General features: G+C 43.4%; 2 protein-coding genes and 1 pseudogene across 9 annotated transcripts in view; 2 read left to right on the forward strand and 1 right to left on the reverse strand.

Annotated features, from left to right (window-relative positions):
• Nucleotides 1–7071, reverse strand: part of LOC140478694 (procollagen C-endopeptidase enhancer 2-like) — a 97410-nt gene extending 90339 nt beyond the window's left edge. For all 3 annotated transcript variants that reach the window (XM_072571996.1, XM_072571994.1, XM_072571995.1), the window contains exon 1: nucleotides 6842–7071. The gene's annotated coding sequence lies outside the window, so the exon portion shown is untranslated. The remainder of the gene's footprint in view (nucleotides 1–6841) is intronic.
• On the forward strand, nucleotides 1771–2487 carry LOC140478696 (large ribosomal subunit protein uL5-like; annotated as a pseudogene).
• A 10-nt stretch (nucleotides 7072–7081) lies between the features above and the next one.
• The window catches only part of LOC140478693 (U2 snRNP-associated SURP motif-containing protein-like), an 83622-nt gene continuing 71154 nt past the window's right edge, over nucleotides 7082–19549 (forward strand). For 2 of the 6 annotated variants that reach the window (XM_072571988.1, XM_072571993.1), the window contains exons 1-2: nucleotides 7082–7194; nucleotides 8415–8479. The gene's annotated coding sequence lies outside the window, so the exon portion shown is untranslated. Of the gene's footprint in view, nucleotides 7195–8414; nucleotides 8480–11229; nucleotides 11364–18334; nucleotides 18354–19549 lie in introns of those variants that run through there. The other 4 variants (XM_072571989.1, XM_072571992.1, XM_072571991.1 and 1 more) reach the window with 4 other exon arrangements.

Raw genomic sequence — 19549 nt, forward strand, 5'->3', positions numbered from 1 at the left:
TCTTTTACACCGTGATCTTCTCTATCAGATTTTCATAGCGCGAATTTCTACAGCATGAGGTTGCAGAGGAATGCAACAATTGAATTATACCAAAATGACCTGTATTTGATGAGATGAGACAGAATGAATGAGGGCAGTGCTATGGATATTGTGTATTTGAATTTTCAGCTGCTACATGGCAGTTTGTATAGCAAATCAAAAAGTCTTCGGAAACGATGGGTCCTCGGCAGCATGGATTAGATGTTGGCTAAAAGACAGTGACCAGGGTAACAATAGATGGGCATTTGTCAGACTAGTGATGTGTTGAAAGTGTTGTTGCCCAGGGATTGGTGTTGAGACTCTTGCTTTTTCTGATTTATATAAACAATTTGGGAGATGGGTGTTGAGGGCCAAACCTCTAAATTTGAAGATGATACAAAACTACGGAGAATAGTGATTTGTGAGGATGTGCAGAGCAACTTCAAAGGGATTAGATTAGATTAGATTACTTACAGTATGGAAACAGGCCCTTCGGCCCAACAAGTCCACACCGATCCTCCAAAGAGCAACCTTACATTTAACCCTTCACCTAACAATACGGGCAATTTAGCATGGCCAATTCACCTAACCTGCACATTTTTGGACTGTGGGTGGAAACCCACACAAACACAGGGAGAATGTGCAAACTCCACATAGACAGTCACCCAAGGCTAGAATCGAACCTGGGTCCCTGGTGCTGTGAGGCAGCAGTGCTAACCACGGAGACACTGTGCCGCAATATTTGACAAGTTGGCCAAATGGGCTAAAACCTGACAGATGAATTTCAACAACAAGAAATGTGAGGTAACACATTTTAGTAGACGAAACATGGAGAGACAATACAGCCTCTGGATTCAAATGCATAATTCTCTGAAGGTATCCAGGCAAATGAAACAGCTATTAAGAAGGCTTATAGAATCCTGAGATTTATAAATACACGCATAGAGTATAAAAGCTAGAAAGTGATGCTACACATCTACAAATCATTGGTCAGACTGAACATATTAAAAGAAAGGATGTTAAAATCCTGGAGAGAGTGCGAGGGAGATTTCCTCGAAGAATGAGGAATTTTAGATACAATGAAAGGTTAGAGAAATGGAGCTTATTTTCTTTGGAGCAGAAGAGATTAAGAGGTGATCTCATTGAGGTATTAAGAGTTATGAACAATTTGACAAGGTAAAGAAAGATACGCTATTTCAACTAGAACACACCCAAATATTATTTAAATGGCTAATGGAATATTGACACTTATTTCAAGGGGGTTAAAGTAAAAGACTCTATGACGCTAAGTCTTACTGCAACTGGAGACCATATCTGGAGTATTGTGAGCAGTTTTAGCACAGTTATCGAAGGAAAGATATCATTTAATTGGAGGCCGTTTAGAGAAGGTTCACTAGGATGATCCCTGATATTGAGGGACTGTCTTATAACAAAGGCTAAACAGGCTGGAACTACTCAATGGAGTTTAGAAGAATGAAAAGCAATCTCATTGAAATATATAGTATTCTATATATGAGTCAGGAATCCTGCATCGGATAACTCCCTGACTCCCAAAGCCTGCCCACCATCAGCAAGGCACAAGTCAGGAGTGTGATGGAATACAGCCGCACTTGCCTGGATGATTGTCTCTCCAACAACACTCAAAAAGCTTGATATCATTGAAGACAGGCAGCCCACTTGACAGATACCACATCCACTCAGAATCCAGACTTGTAAATATATTGTTATTTTCATCGTTTCTACAGGCTGTTCACACTTTCACTGTTGAGCTGCTGCGGGACTGGAGGGTGCAAAGAAGGAAAATCCTATGCGTGAGCTCCACAAAAGGAGCCTATGTTTGAAAATCTGCTTAGGTGTAAGTGGTGACAGACTCACCAGAGCTGCTAAAGTCCTGGAGTGACTCACCAGCTAGATCTCTATTTGCCAAAGCTTGCTAAATTATGTGAACATTTGGTATTAGAAGAAATGAGAAGATTGCTGTTCATTGCACAATCTGAGGACCCAAAGCTGAGGAAATTCTAGAGAAAAATCTAAAGGTTTGGGAATATGAACTAAAGTAGAGTAACTTCTGGAAAACGGGAAACTTTGGCTTTGGTATCCAGAAGCATGTTGATCTGGGCATCAAGTATGATCCTAGTATTGGAATTTACAGTGTGGATTTCTAGGTGGTCATGGATGACCTGGTTTTGGCATTTCTGGAAAAAAGGTAGAAAGGGTTCAAAACACCAAGGTTCCCAAGGAAAAATCGATGAAGTGGTTTCAGCAAAAATATGATGGCATCCTCCTGACTGGAAAGTAATTTGAAGAGAACATGAAAAAGAAATAAAATCAATTCGTAACACGTGAGAAAACAAAAGGCAGCTCGCCACCAGCTTCTCATGAGCAAAGAGGGATGGGCAACAAATGCTGGCTTAATCAGCGGTGCCCACATCCCATGAATAAATGTAAAATTTCAACTGCAATTTACAGATGAGAATTCCAACTTGTTTGTGAAGTGTATTTCTACATTTTTACTCCTGGAAATTCTGTCTCTAATCTTTTGACTCAGTCATTTAACTCCCTAACGTGGAAATAGTTTCTCCCTATCTATTTCCGTTAATACCTGAGAAATCTTAATCTCATCAACATTTAATTTTCTAAATTCCAAGAATCTCTCAGTTTAACTTCTGGAGTCCAAGTACCAAATTCATGCAGTATGCTCTCTTAATATATCCTTTCTAAGCTGTATTGTTCATAGTACCCTAATGTAGTTCAATCAGGGCTTTGTGAGGCTGAAACATAACTTCTACCCCTTCTATTCTGTTCCTTTAGATTCAAATAATTTAATTAGCCTTTTTAATAGATTACTAACATAAAATAATGTACTTGGACAAGTCTCTTTGGACTGGTTAGCTCAGTTGCTCAATGGCTATTTTGTGATGCAGAGTGACATCAACACTATGGGCTCAATTCCCACACCAACTGAAGTCATGATGAAGGACTCTTCTTCTCAATCGCCCCCATGTCTGAGGCATGACGACGCTCAGGTTAAACTACCACCAGTCACCTCTCTCTAATGACAGAGCAACCCTACGGTCTAGTAAGAGTATTACAACTTTGCCCTACCCTTTATCCTTATGTCTTTGGAAAATGCAGATATGTAGCTTCATATTTCATCATTTAACTTGTTAACGTGCACAAGAAATAGCTGAGAACTTGGTACAGATTCTTTTATGATACCACTAATCACATCCAACTAATGAGAGTACATGCCCTCTTTCTCTACTATCTGTTTCCTTCTGCTCAGTTAATTTCTGAGCGAACAGTTTGTCTTCAATAACAAAACCAGAAGTGCCCGGAAAAGCTTAGCAGGTCTGGCAGTATCTGTGAAGAGAGATCAGAGTTAACATTTTGGGTCCAGTGTCTCTTCCTCAGAAGTGTTTGTTGCTGCTTTAGATCATTTGCAGTTTTGTCTTCAATGCCAAGTTTAGGAACATGTAAAAATATAAAAACTTCAGTACTAAAAACTTTAGTGACCTTTTAAAAGTACAATCATTTTTGTAAGCAGTGACCTTTTCTTTACATATCCATGCTGCTTTTCTCTATCAGCTGAATATTTTCGAGGTCTTATCTTTAATTATAGACTCTATTACCCTGGTTGTTATACTCTATATGGACAGCTCATTCCAGGCACTGCAGGGCTTTGTTGTGCAGTGGTAGTGCACTCATCTCTGGAACAGATACTTTGTTTGAACTGGTGTGGGAAAGATGCACAATCTCATAAAACAGGAGTGGCAGTAAGTCATTCAGCCTTCACCATTTAATGAAGTCATGGCTGATCTGATTGTGAACTTAATTCCACTGTTATAGAGTCGTACAGCACAGAAACAGAACCATAAGTCCAATTTGTCCTCACTGACCAGGCATCCCAATCTGACCTAGTCCCATTCGTCAGCATTTCACCTATATCCCTCTAAACCATTCTCATTCATATACCCACCCAGATACCTTTTAATGTTGTAATTGTACCCACCTCTACCACTTCCATGTATACACCACCCTCTACATGAAAAGGTTAACCAGGTAAAAGTGAGGAGTGCAGATGCTGGAAATCAGAGTCTAGATTAGAGTGGTGCTGGAAAAGCATAACAGGTTAGGCAACATCCGAGGAGCAAGAAAAATCGACATTTTGGGCAAAAGCCCTTCACCAGGAAAAGGCTTCCTGATAAAGGGCTTTTGCCCAAAATGTCAATTTTCCTGCTCCTCGGATGCTGTCTGACCTGCTGTGCTTTTCCGGCACCACACTCTCAACACCAAGCAAAATAACCTCAATCAAGCCCCCCTCAACCCTCTCAGTTATAAAGAAAACAATCCTGACCTCAAACAGATCTCCCTTCAACTTTCGCGACACTATGGAGAGCATTCCTGGCCTCAATCAGATCCATGCTACCCCCCACCACCCCAACTTCAATCATAAAATCCTTACATCAAGGAAAGAGACCAATTATATCTGCACTGACCCTCCAAAAAGCATCCTTGTAACCCTAAATACAAATCCACCAAACCTGCACATTCTTGGACTCTATGGGCAATTTAGCATGGTCAATCCACCTAATGTGCACATCTTTGGACTGTGGGAGGAAACTGGAGCACCTGGGGGAAACCCACGCAGACACGGGGAAAACGTGCACACTCCACATACAGTCACCCGAGGCTGGATAAAAATGGAAAGAACTGTGGATGCTATAAGTTAGAAACAAAAAACAGAAGTTGCTGGAAAAACTCAGCAGGTATGGCAGCATCTGTGAAGAGAAATCAGGGTTAACATTTCAGGTCCAGTGACCCTGAAGACCTTGAAAAGTTAACTGATTTCTCTTCACAGATGCTGTCAGACGTGCTGAGCTTTTCCAGCACTACACTCAACTCTGATCTCCAGCATCTGCAGTCCTCACCTTCTATCTGTTGTGCCTTTCCAGCGACTTCTGCTTTTGCACCCAAGGCTGGACTCAACACTGGGTTCCTAGCACTGTGAGGCAGCAGTGATCGCCATTGAGCCACCATGCTGTCCTCAGATCAGATCACCCTCAGTTTTCTCTGCAGCTAGGAAAACAACTTGGCCTCAATCAGATCACAATGCAGGAGCAAATTACTGCAGAGATTGGAATCTGAACTGAAAACAACAAATGCTGGAGATCATAGCGGATCACACAGCATCCATGGAGAGACAGCAAGTCAACATTTCAAGTCTAGATGACTCTTCATCGGAGCTTCAGCTTTTTTTTTGCTTTCACTCAATCAGAACACCTTCAGTATTATCCTTATGTAGGAACACAATCTCAATCATTTGCCTCTTAGCGTTCTTTGCTTCAAATAAAAACTGTAGTGGCCAATGACGATTACCTCAGAGCATGATGGGATCTTGATCAGATGAACCAATGAGCCGAGGAGTGGCAGATGGTATCTAATTTAGATAAACGTAGAGGTGCTGCATTTTGGAAAGGCAAATCAGGGCAGGACTTATACACTTAATGGGTAGGTCCTGGGGAGTGTTGCTGAACAAAGAGACCTTGGAGTGCAGGCTCCTAGTTCCTTGAAAGTGGAATCTTAGGCAGATAGGATAGTGAAGAAGGTATTTAGAATGCTTTCCTTTATTGGTCAGAGCACTGAGTATAGGATTTGGGAGGTCATGATGCTGCTGTACAGGACATTGATTAGGCCACTTTTGAAATAGTGTGTGCAATTCTGGTCTCCATGCTGGAGGAAGTAAGTTGCAAAAGTGATCCACCTGATGAAGGAGCGGCGCTCCAAAAGCTAGTGCTTCCAATTAAACATGTTGGACTATAACCTGTTGTTGTGTGATTTTTAACTTTGTACAACGCAAAACTTGAAAGAATTCAGAAAAGATTTACAAGGATGTCGCCAGGGTTGGAGGGTTTGAGCTACAGGGAGAGGCTGAATTGGCTGGGGCTGTTTTCCCTGCAGGATCAGAGGCCTTTCCAGCTCCACTTTTTATCGACTCTAATTCAAGGTGTTTGCAGTATAAGACTTTAGCACATGTGTCTTAGGGCAACTCTGTAAAGCACTGGTGAGACCAGACCTGCAGTAATGTGAACAGTTTTGGCCCAGTTATTTCAGGAAACAGGGTGACCTTATAGAGGTTTATAAAATCATGAGGGCACAGATAGCGTAAATAATCATGGTCTTTTCACTGGAGTGAGGCAGTCCAGATCTAGAGACAGAATCGGTTTAGGGTGAGAGGGAAAACATTTAAAAGAGACCTAAGGGGCAATTCTTTCAGAGGGTCGTACACGCATGGAATGAGCTGCCAGAGCAAGTGGTGGAAGCTGCTACAATTACAGGATTTAAAAGGCATCTGGATGAGTATATGAATAGGAAGGGTTTGGAGGGATATGAGCCAGGTGCTGGCAAATAGGATTAGATTAGGCTGGGATATCTGGTTAGAAAGGACGGGTTGAACTGAAGGGTCTGTTTCCATGCTGTGCAGCTCAGTGACTCTAGTTAAAAAAAATGAAGGAATATAGCTACACATTTGTAAAAGTTAACCTTGAATAGCAGAAGTAGTCTTTACCCACCATAAGTAAGCTGTTTAGATTGGAGTGGACAAGCAGCAAGATCTGTTTCCGTGCTAAGTTTAAAAATCACACAACACCAGGTTACAGTCCAACAGGTTTAATTGGAACCACTCGCTTTCGGAGCGCTGCTCCTCCATCATCTGCTATTATATGATCTCTAACTTTGTACACCCCAATCCAACACCGGCTCCTGTGTCCGGGCTGTACATCTCCCTGAGCCCGGCGTCAGTCAAATTCCCCCTCAGCCTTACCTGTCCCGGGGGGCCTGTCAAAGAGAATATCCTACGGTGCTGGAGGCCGGTGTAGTCCGGACGCAGCCTCGTCTCTTTCCTGGGAGCTCCTGCTGCAGCCCTGAGGGGGGGGGGGGACACATCCTGACGAGAAAGGTGACCGAGAGACAGGTCCCCGATGGCGCCAACGGCGACGGTTATCTCCCTTACCGCTCGAGCTGCGCGCGTGCGCGCTGTGTGGCGGGTCACGTGGGCGCCTCCCCAATCGATGCCTGTCTGCGCTCGGAGCTCGATTGATCCGGCGGCGGGCAAGGAAAATGGCGGACAAAACAGTGCGGAGCTCGGAGAGACGCGGTGTGTGCAGCGGCTGTGAGGTGGGCGACCGGGGACCCGTGAGAAGCCGCACTCTCTTATACTCACACACACACCCGGCCTTCGCGTCCTGGGGTTGGGGGGGTGCTTTCTCATCCTGTTGTTGGTGGAAGCCTAGGAGGTCCGGTCCGGTGTCGAGGTCAGGCCCAACGGCTGGTACACGCGAGGAGGCCTGGGCCCTCCGGCCTGAGCTGGTAGTGTGTGTGTGTGTGTCTGGGGATGGACGGGCCAGCGACTCCTCTGCCCCCGTTTTGTGGGACACACACCACACTCTTGATTCTGCCGCCGTCATTCAGTCCCGGGGCAGGGGCAGGGCCAGGGCCAAGATGCCCGCCTCCTGCAGCAGCCGCATCTCCAAACTCTCGATTTGTAGAGAAATGTCTCCCCAACCCACTCACACCCCTTTTATTGTTCGGTATTTCTTTATACCGACGTGAGAATATAAGCACAAGGCGACTGTCCGCGCCCATCTCTTACAACTCCCGGGGTCGCACGGATCAGGCCTACTGCACTGCTCCAGTTACTTCTGAAACTCTGTCACACTTCTACAAGAACATGCTTGGTTGCAGTGCCAAAAATAAATATTGAGCTTCGATACTACACTTTCCACTTATAAAGCTAGTCAGTTTGAATATTTTAAAATTCAGAAATAATGCTATTAGGGTCACTCCAGGACAGAAGGGAATGCATGTTCTGTCATTGCACTTTTTCTGGATTCCTATACATGGCTAGGTAACTTTTTGAAAAGGGTACCTCAGTGCTTCAGATGTTTCTGTTGAAATGGTTCAACCATTAAGTTTAATTTAGACTCATTCATGCCATCTTCAAGTTTGGTACGTTTTGAAGTCTGTCTTTTTGTTCCAGAAAGTCTCGTGCCTTTTGCATAATGATTTAGTGATCTGATAGGCATCGTTCAATAAATGTTTCAGATTTGTTTATTGCAGCAACAGTAACAGCTTTTCAGAAGTGAACTGTAGCTCTTACTTTTCTTTTGCCTCATTCGTTAGTGTGATTGCTGTTCTTGAACTTTCAGACTGATCTGGCAAAGTTTGATTGCACAGTAGTTGGGAAAGAATTAAGATTGGAGGTCTCATATCCCAATATTCCACATATTTACACTCAACATACCAGTACTTCGTGAATTAAGGTAGTTTAGTTGCTTAGAAAGTAGATTGCTTGCCATTTTTTATATTTATTTAAGATATTTGATATTTCCCCACAGGTGCAAGTGATGCATTGCTGAGCTTTCCGACTGCAAACTTATATGAGCTTGTATGTTATAAAAAGGTAGGAACTATTCATGTGAGATGTTTTAAATTCCAAATAGCTTTCAATAGATATATCATGCTTGGAATTTGAACACTGCTATGAATATTATACAGCAAATTGTCCTCAGTTTCTGTTGATTTAATGTGTGCCATGCTTACTTCAGAAGTTGTTTTTCTGAGAATCTTTGATCAGAAATATATTGAGTAGTTCTTATATCTTCATTAGTTTAATATTTGGATGCTTGAGTGCATTTGAATCAAGGAGTTTACATGCAATTAGTCTAAAATCTTCAATGGTTCATAAATATCTGAAAAGTTGATCAAAGAACTGGCTTGGGCTGAGTTTTTTTTGCATGTATAAAATGCGGTATGGAAATCATACATTTGGACTAGTTTTGTACAGTTAGGAGGAACATATCTGAAATAGAAGTTGTCAATGTGATTTGTTTTAAAGCTGTGTAAGTGATTATTTTTAAATTTTGTTTATATTAAACTTTTATGTTGCATTGAAAGGAATCATTCTGAAGTTGCACCAAAACAAAAAAATTATTGAGAATCATAAGGAAAGTTTCGGTACCTTTGTATTTTGTGGAAATATGGCCAGGGTTGGGAAGGCTCTGTGTAGTAATAATTTTGTGCAACAGTAAATGAAAGGAAAAGAGATGAGTGGTTTATGCTTTAATTATTTAAGATTTGGATCTGTTATGATTGGACTTGTGTTGTTAAGTAAAAACAAGGAGTCCAGATGCTGGAAACCAGATTCTAGATTAGAATGGTGCTGGAAAAGCACAGCAGTTCAAGCAGCATCCGAGGAGCAGGAAAATCAATGTTTCGGGCAAAAGCCCTTTTTCAGGAATAGAGGCAGGGTGGAGAGATAAATGAGGAGGGTGGGAGTGGGGAGAAAGTAGCATAGAGTACAATAGGTGAATGGGGGTGGGGAAGGAAGTGATAGGTCAGGGAGGAGGGTGGGGGAAGGTAGCAAAGAGTAGGATGGGTGAATGGGGGTGGGGGTGGGAATGGAGGTGATAGGTCAGGGAGGAGGGTGGGGGAAGGTAGCAAAGAGTACGATGGGTGAATGAGGGTGGGGGTGAATGTGATAGGTCAGGGAGGAGGGTGGAGTGGATAGGTGGAAAGGAAGATAGGCAGGTAGGACAAGTCATGGGGACACTGCTGAGCTGGGAGTTTGGAACTGGAGTGAGGTGGGGGAAGAGGAAATGAGGAAACTGTTGAAGTCCACATTGATGCCCTGGGGTTGAAGTGTTCTGAGGCAGAAGATGAGGCATTCTTCCTCCAGGCGTCTGGTGGCGAGGGAGCGGCGGTGAAGGAGGCCCAGGACCTCCATGTCCTTGGCAGAGTGGGAGGGGGAGTTGAAATGTTGGGCCACGGGGCAGTTTGGTTGATTGGTGCGGGTGTCTCGGAGATGTTGGTAGGGTGGAAGGTGAGCACCAGGGGGGCTCTGTCCTTGTTACTGTTGGAGGGGTGGGGTCTGAGGGCAGATGTGCGGGATGTGGACGAGATGCGTTGGAGGGCATCTTCATCCACGTGGGAAGGGAAATTGCGGTCTCTAAAGAAGGAGGCCATCTGGTATGTTCTGTGGTGGAACTGGCCCTCCTGGGAACAGATACAGCAGTGGCGGAGTAATTGGGAATACGGGATGGCATTTTTGCAAGAGGTAGGGTGGGAACTTCCCCCACCCCCCTCCCTGACCTCTCACCTCCATCCCCACCCCATTCAGCGATTGTACTCTATGCCACTTTCTCCCCACCCCCACCCTCCTCTCCTTTATCTCTCCACCCTGCAAGCACTCTGCCTCTATTCCTGATGAAGGGCTTTTGCTCGAAACGTCGATTTTCCTGCTCCTTGGATGCTGCCTGAACTGCTGTACTTTTCCAGCACCACTCTAGAGTGGTTTTTAGAGTGTGTTTTTTAGCAGAATTTCTGTCAACTTGTATTTCTATAGGATTTCTAATTATATTGAGTTTGCCAGGAATCATACATTCATTGGTTAATCAAGTGGTGTGGGAAATTTGGGAAAAAGTATACTTTTAAGATAAGAATCATTCCTCAAAGAATGAGTCAAGCTTTGTCAAAGTTTGAAGTCCATGCAATAGTCTAAAAGACTGGTATACGTTTGCGTTCATATTTAGGTAAATCCTGATCTGTTGTTATTCATGGTGTAGATTCAGCTATCAATGAATAGAATTGTTTTTTGAAATTTAGAACTGTTACAGTGATAGTTTGAATTGAATTGAGAAACTGTGTGAGCAGCAAATACTGGGAGATTTTAATCAACTACAAAACTATACTGGTAACAAAACCAAAATGTTGTGGATGTTGGAGATCTGAAAATAAAAACAGAAAATCCTGAAAAAAATTAGATGTGACAGCATCTGGAGAGAGAAGCACCCAATATTTCGAGTGCAAAAAGACTTTTGAACAGATTCTTTTTAGGTAGATACTGCCAAACTGTGTTGTTAATGTTGAGCTTGATAATTGGATATTAGAACATATAATACAGATAATAGCGCAGTAATAGTGGGTGACTTCAATTTGCATAAAGACTGGGTAAAGCTAGCGAGTTTTGAGAGGATCTGTAGCTCAGGTTGAGGTTCTGGATGTAAGTTTGCTCGCTAAGCTGGAAGGTTCGTTTTCAGACGTTTTATCACCATTCTAGTTAACATCATCAGTGAGCTGGTGTTATGTCCTGCTTTCTATTTGTGTTTTGCGTTTCCTTGGGTTGGTGATGTAATTTCTGGCTCTTTTTCTCAGAGGATGGTAGATGGGGTCCAAATCAACTCACCGGCACTTCACTGGAGGCTCTCTGATGATGTTACCTGGAATGGTGGCAAAACATCTGAAAACGAACCATCTAGCTCAGTGAGCAAACCTACATCCAGAACTGGGTAAAGCTGATTAGCACTGGTGTTGTGGAAATGAATTCCTGGAGTGTGTAGGACTTGTTTTTGGAGCAGTACATGGAGTGACCAATTAAGGGTCAGGTTTTTTAGGCTTAGTAGGGATAATGAGAAAGAGCTAATAAATAAACCTTGCTAGAAAAGCACTGTTTAAAAAAGTGATTATAATATGATAGTGTTTTACATTTAATTTGAAAGCGACATTCATATTGAAACCACTTTTAGAAGATTGTGTGCTGTTCTGATCTCCTTCCTTGTAGGAATGATATTGTGAAACCTGAAAGAGTTCAGAAAAGATTTACAAGCATTTTGCCAGGGTTGGACATTTTGAGCTATGGGAGAGGATGAATAGGCTGGAGCTGTTTTCCTTGGAGCGTCAGAGGCTGAGGGGTGACCTTATAGAGATTTATTAAATCATAAGGGGCATGGGTAGGGTAAATAGACAAGGTCTTTTCCCTGAGGTGAGGTAGGGAGAGCATGGGTTTAAGATGAGAGGGGAATGATTTAAAATGGACCTAAGGGGCAACTTTTTCATGCAGAGAGTAGTGCCTGTATGGAATAAGTTGCCAGAGGAAGTGGTGGGAGGGCTGGTACAATTACAGCATTTAAAAGGCATCTGGATGGGTATATGAATAGGAGGAGTTTAGAGGGATATGGGCCAGGTTCTGGCAAATGGGACTAGATTAGGTTGGGATATCTGGTTGGTATGGGTGAGTTGGACGACAGGACTGTTTCAGTGCTGTACATCTCTTTGAATTTATGACTCAATCCAGCCTTTCTTTATAACTGAAAGCTTCCATGCCCAGCAACATCCTGGTAAATCTGTTCTGAACTCTCTCCTAGATTTCTGATTACTTATGGAGTGAAGGGCTGTGGGGCGACTGTGGGTAAAAAACATTGAAGTGTTTGGTCAGCCATAATCACATTAGACTGTGGACAAGGCTTGATGAAATACATACCTGATCCTGTTCCGATATTCCCTTGTTCGTCTGTTAAAAGGGGGGGTACTGTTGCTTCTGTGCATTTTCAGACACTTGTTTTGAGAATTGGAGCACGTGGTTGTGGATGGGTCAGGATGATGTGGAGGAGACAGTCCCTTTGCAGTGATGTCCAGTTCACACTGGAAGTGTGTGGAACTGAAGGGCAATATATGAAGATTAGATTACCTACAGTGTGGAAACAGGCCCTTCAGCCCAACAAGTCCACACTGACCTGCAGAAGCGCAACCCACCCATACCCCTACACTTACCCCTTCACCTAACACTACGGGCAATTTAGCATGGCCAATTCACCTGACCTGCGCATCTTTGGAATGTGGGAGGAAACGGAGCACCCAGAGGAAACCCACGCAGACACAGGGAGAATGTGCAAACTCCACACAGTCAGTCGCCTGAGGCGGGAATTGAACCTGGGTCTCTGGCACTGTGCCACCGTGCCGTCCACTTTCAATCATTTTAATTCACTGCCTCTCTTACATTCTATTGTCTGGGCTGCCCTCCCACGTTATTACAATGGAGCACAACAACACTTCGGGTTACGTTCCTATGAATTTAGGTGATAATAAGCTGATTTAATCAAGGTTAAAGATGTTAGGTGGAACATACAGGGCAAGATTATTGCTGCTGGTTGAAAGTCATAGAATGATAGAGCTATACCAGCCTCCTCCACTCCCTCTGGCATCTCATTCCATACATGCACCACCCTGTGTTAAAACAAATGCCCCTTAGGTCCCTTTTAAATCTTTCCCCTCTCAATCTTTCCCCAATGACTTGAAATGGAGGGCATAGTTTAAAAATTAAAGCCAGATCTTTCAGGATTGATTTTAGGAAGGATTTATTCAAGCACATGGTAGTCTAAACTTAGAGCTCTCTTGTGCAAATAGCAGCTTTTAATTTATTCTCTCCTGGGAAGTGAGTGTTGCTGGTTGGCCAGAATTTATTGCCCACCCTGAGTTGCCCTTGAGAAGTTGGTGGTAAGTGGCCGCCTTGAACCACGTGCTGTAGGTAGATCCGCATAGCCATTAAGGAAGGAGTCCAGAATTTTGACTCAGCAACAATAAAGGAACAGTGATATATTTCCATTAGGAATAGGAGTAGGCCTTTGGACCCTTGGAGTCTAGATTAGAGGGGTGCTGGAAAAGCACAGCAGGTCAGGCAGCTTTATTCCCACCTCCATTTCACCTATTGTTCTCTTTACTGCCTTCTCCCCACCCCCAACCCTCTCCCATTTACTCTGCACCCTGAAGGCTCCCTGCCTTCAGTCCTGATGAAGGTCTTTTGCCCGAAATGTCGATTTTCCTGCTCCTCGGATGCTGCCTGACCTGCTGTGCTTTTCCAGCACCACTCTAATATAGACTCTGCACTCCTCACTTTTGCCCATTGGACCCTTGGAGCTTGTTCTGCCATTCAACTGGACTTTGATCTGATATTCCTTACATCCACTTCCTGCATTTTTCTTGTAACCCTGGATTCAAGTACTGATCAATAATCTATCCATCTCAACCTTAAATATATGCAAGGAATCTGTTCACACATTTCTCTCTGGCAGGGAGTTATAAAGATGATCACCTGAGAGAAGAAATTCTTCCTCATCCCATCTGGAATTGGTGTCCTTTGTCCTCTGGTCCTAGATTCGTCTATTTCGGAAACATCCTCCTCAGTATTTACCCTTTCAAGCCCCTTGAGAATCTTATATGTTTCAATGAGTTTACCTCTCAGTCTTCTAAACTCGAGTGAGTAAAGCCCCAATCTGTTTAGCCTTTGCTCATAGGACGATCCCACTATACCGGGGATAATTCTTGGAAATCGCTCTGAGCTGTTCCCAATGAAACAATATCTTAAATAAGAGGACCCAAAACAGTTCGAAGTATTCCAGATGTGGTCTCACTAGTACCTTGTACAGTTGCACTTCCCTACTCTCATATTCCAACCCCATGAAATAAGATTCCATTAGCCGCCTTGATTACATGCTGCACCTGTGTGCTAGCTTTGTGTATCTTGTGCATGACTATCCTCAAGACATTTCGTGTTGTAGCTTTTCTCCGTTTAAATAATATTTTTTGTTCTCCCTTCCAAAATAAACGAACTCACGTCTTCCTCAATTATACTCCATTTGTCAATGTTTTGTCCACTTAATTATTAGTATCTCTCTCTAAATTGTTTGTATTCCCAGAGCAACTTGTCTTTCCACCTATTTTGCTGTAGTCCGCAAACTTGGCTGGAGGAAGAGCACCTCACCTTCCGCCTAGGAACCCTCCAACCACAAGGGATGAATGCAGATTTCTCCAGCTTCCTCATTTCCCCTCCTCCCCTCCCTCCCCCCCCCCCCCCCCCCCCCCCCCCCCACCTTATCTCAGTCCCAACCCTCGGACTCGGCACCGCCTTCTTGACCTGCAACCTTCTTCTCGACCTCTCCGCCCCCCCACCCAGTCTCTGGCCTATCACCCTCACCTTAACCTCCTTCCAACTATCACATTCCCAACGCCCCTTCCCCCAAGTCCCTCCTCCCTACCTTTTATCTTAGCCTGCTTGGCACTCCTTCCTCATTCCTGAAGAAGGGCTTATGGCCGAAACGTCGATTCTCCTGCTCCTTGGATGCTGCCTGACCTGCGCTTTTCCAGCAACACATTTTTCAGCTCTGATCTCCAGCATCTGCAGTCCTCACTTCCTCCTGGAGTATATTTGCTTCCTTCCTCCAAGTCATTAATATGTATTGGAAAGCTGTGGAACTCCATTGGTTACGGGTTGCCAACCTGAAAAAGAACCCCTTATCCCCAATGGCAATTTCCTGCCCATTAGCCAATTCTCTATCCATGTCAAAGACTACGTCTAACACTGTTGGCTGTTAGTGTAAGACTTAACCTTTTTATAAGATGCTTTGTTGTATGCCTTCTAGAAGTCCAAATACATCTACTGTCTCACCACTTCCCACTCTGTTGGAAACTTCCTTGAAAAACTCTAATAAACTAAACAACTTCACTTTCACGAAGCCATGCTGACTCTCCTTGGTTAGATTACAATTTTCCAAATGTCCTACTATGACTACCTTAATTGAATCCAACAACAGATGTTAGGCCAATTGACCCATTTTTTTTACTTTTTGCCTCCCTTTTTTGAGTATGGGTGTCACATTGGCAGTTTTTCAATCCTCCAGTACCTCCTTTCTAACCCACCAATCACAACTTTGATTTCCTCGTGCCTAACTTGTCTTTCTATTGTATCTTCTTTCCCTTTCATGAGCTCATCTTATTCATCAGACCCACCTCTTGTTTCCTTGAACCTGTTAATATTGATTTGCTGACCATCAAACTTACTTTCCCTGCTGCAATTTTAACAATATTGTGAATCATATTTTCTTGTTGGGTGGTGACATCCTCTTCAAGTCTATTTTCAGCTTCTCTTCAAAAAAAACCTTCTATCCATGCCACCAATTGCCCCCCTATCCAGCCTTTCTTTCCTGAATTTGCTCATTGCACTTTTATCCATCCAGTTGTAACCAGTGTTAACCTGCAACATCATAGTCATAGAGTCACAGAAATGTACAGCATGGAAAGAGACCCTTCAGTCCAACTTGTCCACGCTGACCAGATATCTTTGAAAGTTACCACTCAGGTAAATAGTGCTGTGAAGAAGGCATATGGTGTACTGGGCTTTATTGGTAGAGGAATTGAGTTCCGGAGTCCTGAGGTCATGTTGCAGTTTTATAAGACTCTGCGGCCTCATCTGGAGTATTGTGTGCAGTTTTGGTCGCCATATTATAGAAAGGATGTGGAGGCATTGGAACGAGTGCAGAGGAGGTTTACCAGGATGTTGCCTGGTATGGTAGGAAGATCGTATGAGGAAAGGCTGAGGCACTTGGGGCTTTTCTCATTGGAGAAAAGGTGGTTTAGGGGAGATTTGATAGAGGTGTACAAGATGATTAGGGGTTTAGATAGGGTTGACAGTGAGAACCTTTTTCCGCTAATGAAGTCAGCTGTTACTAGGGGACACAGCTTTAAATTAAGGGGTGGTAGGTATAGGACAGATGTTAGCGGTAGATTTTTTACTCAGCGGGTTGTGAGTTCATGGAATGCCCTACCAGTATCAGTGGTGGACTCTCCCTCTTTATGGTCATTTAAGCGGGCATTGGACAAGCATATGGAGGTTATTGGGCTAGTGTAGGTTAGGTAGGCTTCGGTCGGCGCAACATCGAGGGCCGAAGGGCCTGTACTGCGCTGTATATTTCTATGTTCCACGTTCTATGTTCTATATCCTAAATTAATCTCGTCCTATTTGCCAGCATTTGGTCCATATCCTCTAAACCGTTTCAATTCATATACCCATCCAGATGCCTTTTGAATGTTGTAATTGTACTAACCTCCACCCCTTCTGGCAGCTATTCCATACACAAACCACCTTCTGCAAAAAAGTTGCCACTTGGGTCCCTTGAAAATCTTTCCCCTCTCACCTTAAACCAATGCCCTCTAGTTTTGGACTCGCTAACCAAGTAAAAAGACCTTGGCTATTCACTCTATCCACGCCACTCATGATTTTATAATCCTCTGAGTTCACCCCTCTGCCTCCAACGCTCCAGGCAAAATACTTCACCGATACAGCCTCTCCCTTTAGCTCAAACTGTCCAACCCTGACAATATCCTTGTAAATTTTTTTCTGAGCCACTTAAAATGTCACACCATCTTTCCTATAGCAGAGAGACCAGAATTGAATGCCATATTTCAAAAGTGGACTAACCAATGTCCTGTCCAGCCACAACATGAGCTCCTAACCCCAATATTCATTACACTGACCTATAAAGGCAAGCATACCAAATACCACTTCACCACTCTGTCTACCTGCGACTCCACTTCCAAGGAGCTATGAACCTGCACCCAGGTTTCTTTGTTCAGCAACACTACGCAGGACCTTACCATTCAATGCATATTGTAAAATAATGAATAAATTAATTTTACTTTTAAAATAGTAACCTTCGTTGGGTTCTCTTCTTGCTATTAGCTGTTAACCTCTGTCCTCTTAAGTTCTAACGTTGTCCCCCAGGTTGTAACTTTGTCCCCTTCTGCTTCTGGTCTACATGTTGCCTCTCAGCATCAACTTTTCAAAATGCATTGTAAGCTTTCACGTTACTTGACAATACCTGACTACATCACGTCTTACAACATCTTCACAAATTTTTCTCTTGTCTGACATCCAGTGCTGTATGAACGCAAAATTCTTCCAACTAAATATTGGGAAGACTAAAACCATTTCCTCTCATCTATCTTTTTTAAGATATTATAACCTATCATGTTTAGCAGTTCTGACTTTTCTGTAGCCGTATCTCTGTAATTTCTGCCATGTCTTGATGCCATGCAATATTTTATTGCCTCAAAGTTCCTCTTTTATGACAACCATGCGAAGTACAAACCTTACAGACTGGACAAACTTTGTGCGTCATTTTAGCTTATTTTTGGTTATTCTTTTAGCTTTATTTTTAACCACTTGTATTCCCTGGCAGTTTGTTTATTTTCTTGCTCCAGTTTCTATTTTGATACATTTCATTTCTTGTAAATCCCTTCATTACCTACCTCATCTTACTGGTTCAAAAGTTTTGTCATTAGAACATTTATGTCGACCTGTAAGTACTATTCTAGAATTTCCTGTACTGGAGGTCTGCAGAAATTAGGATTAGTGGCACATTGAATGGAGCGGCCTTGCTTGCTATTCCTAACCATATGTTTTGAGAGGCCAGAGCAGGGGAAGTCAAGATGGTCTGTGAAGTAGATGCTGGCATCTGAGGTTTTCGGTTTCTCTGCTCACTTTGGGGGAGGATAGAAGTATGGATGGAAGCTAGTTTAAAGGCATTGCTCATTATCTCCAGATATCATTACACAGTCCTTAACTACAGGAATAATATATCAACTGTTTTGGAAAATTTCTGAAAGCTGGAGTTGGGCAAAACCTCTTTTCTGAAAGATGCCAGAAACCAAAGCAGTTGTGTATTACAGTAAGTAACTTCAAGCATGCATGACAGTGATTTGTTTGTACATTTTGTTGGGTTTTCTACTTTGCATGTTTGTGTTACTTTGATAGGTACAATGGTATTTTGTATTTACCAAACTGAGAAACATGAATATCGAAAAACATCTAATTTGGAGATGTACTAGAAAATGTGAGGACAGCAGAGGAAGCCGAGTTTGTTTTTCCATTCTATTACTAGAGTATGCAGCTGTGAAATTTGAATCCCTTACTTGCAAATATTGCTGAAGATCATTTCATCGTGCGTATGAGGGGTTTCAGTGCCAATTACAATGTTTTCTTGACTGAGATGGTATTTTAGTGCAGTTGCTGAAGTTATTGACCTTCCCAGGCGTTTTCTGTTTTGGAAACTAGATGAATGAAATATCGTGGGACTTACAATTAACAGAAAATTAATACATTGCCAATTATAGGTACCAGTAGGATTAGCGATATTATTGGTCTAACTATATTATTGGTAACTGTAGCTTATTGGCCTCTGCACAGCTGCGGAGTTACTTGTGTTCTTTCCAAAGAACCCCCAATAAAACTCTGTGCATACTGGGTGCAGTCAACTAGGAGAAAGTGAGGGCTGGAGATCAGAGTCGAGAGTGTGTGGTGCTGGAAAAGCACAGCAGGTCATGCAGCATCCGAGGAGAAGGGGAATAGCCGTTTTAGGCAGTGGCTCTTCATCAGGAATGAGGCTGGGAGCCTCTGGGTGGTGAGTTAAATGGGATGGGGTGAGGCTGGGGAGAAGGTAGCTGAGAGTGCAATAGGTGGATAGAACTGGGGGTGAAGGTGAGACGAGTGGAGCAGATAGATGGGAAGGAAGATTGACAGGTGGGACTAGTCATGGGCACAGGGCTGAGCTGGAAGGTTGGAACTGGGGTAAGGTGGGGGGGGGGGAGGGGAAATGAGGAAACTGGTGGAGTCCACGTTGATGCCCTGGGGTTGAAGGGTCCCGTGGTGTTCTTCCTCCAGGCGTCAGGTGGTGAGGGAGCGGCGATGGAGGCGGCTCAGGACCTGCATATTCTCGTCAAAGTGGGAGGTGAAGTTGAAATGTTCAACCATGGGGTGGTGGGGTTGATTGGTGCGGGTGTCCCGGAGATGTTCTCTGAAGCACTCTGCGAGAAGGCGTCCAGTCTCCCCAATGTTGAGGAGACCGAATCAGGAGCAATTGATACA

The sequence above is a fragment of the Chiloscyllium punctatum genome, chromosome 6, assembly GCF_047496795.1.
Source record: "Chiloscyllium punctatum isolate Juve2018m chromosome 6, sChiPun1.3, whole genome shotgun sequence".
In the NCBI taxonomy this organism is placed as follows: domain Eukaryota; kingdom Metazoa; phylum Chordata; class Chondrichthyes; order Orectolobiformes; family Hemiscylliidae; genus Chiloscyllium; species Chiloscyllium punctatum.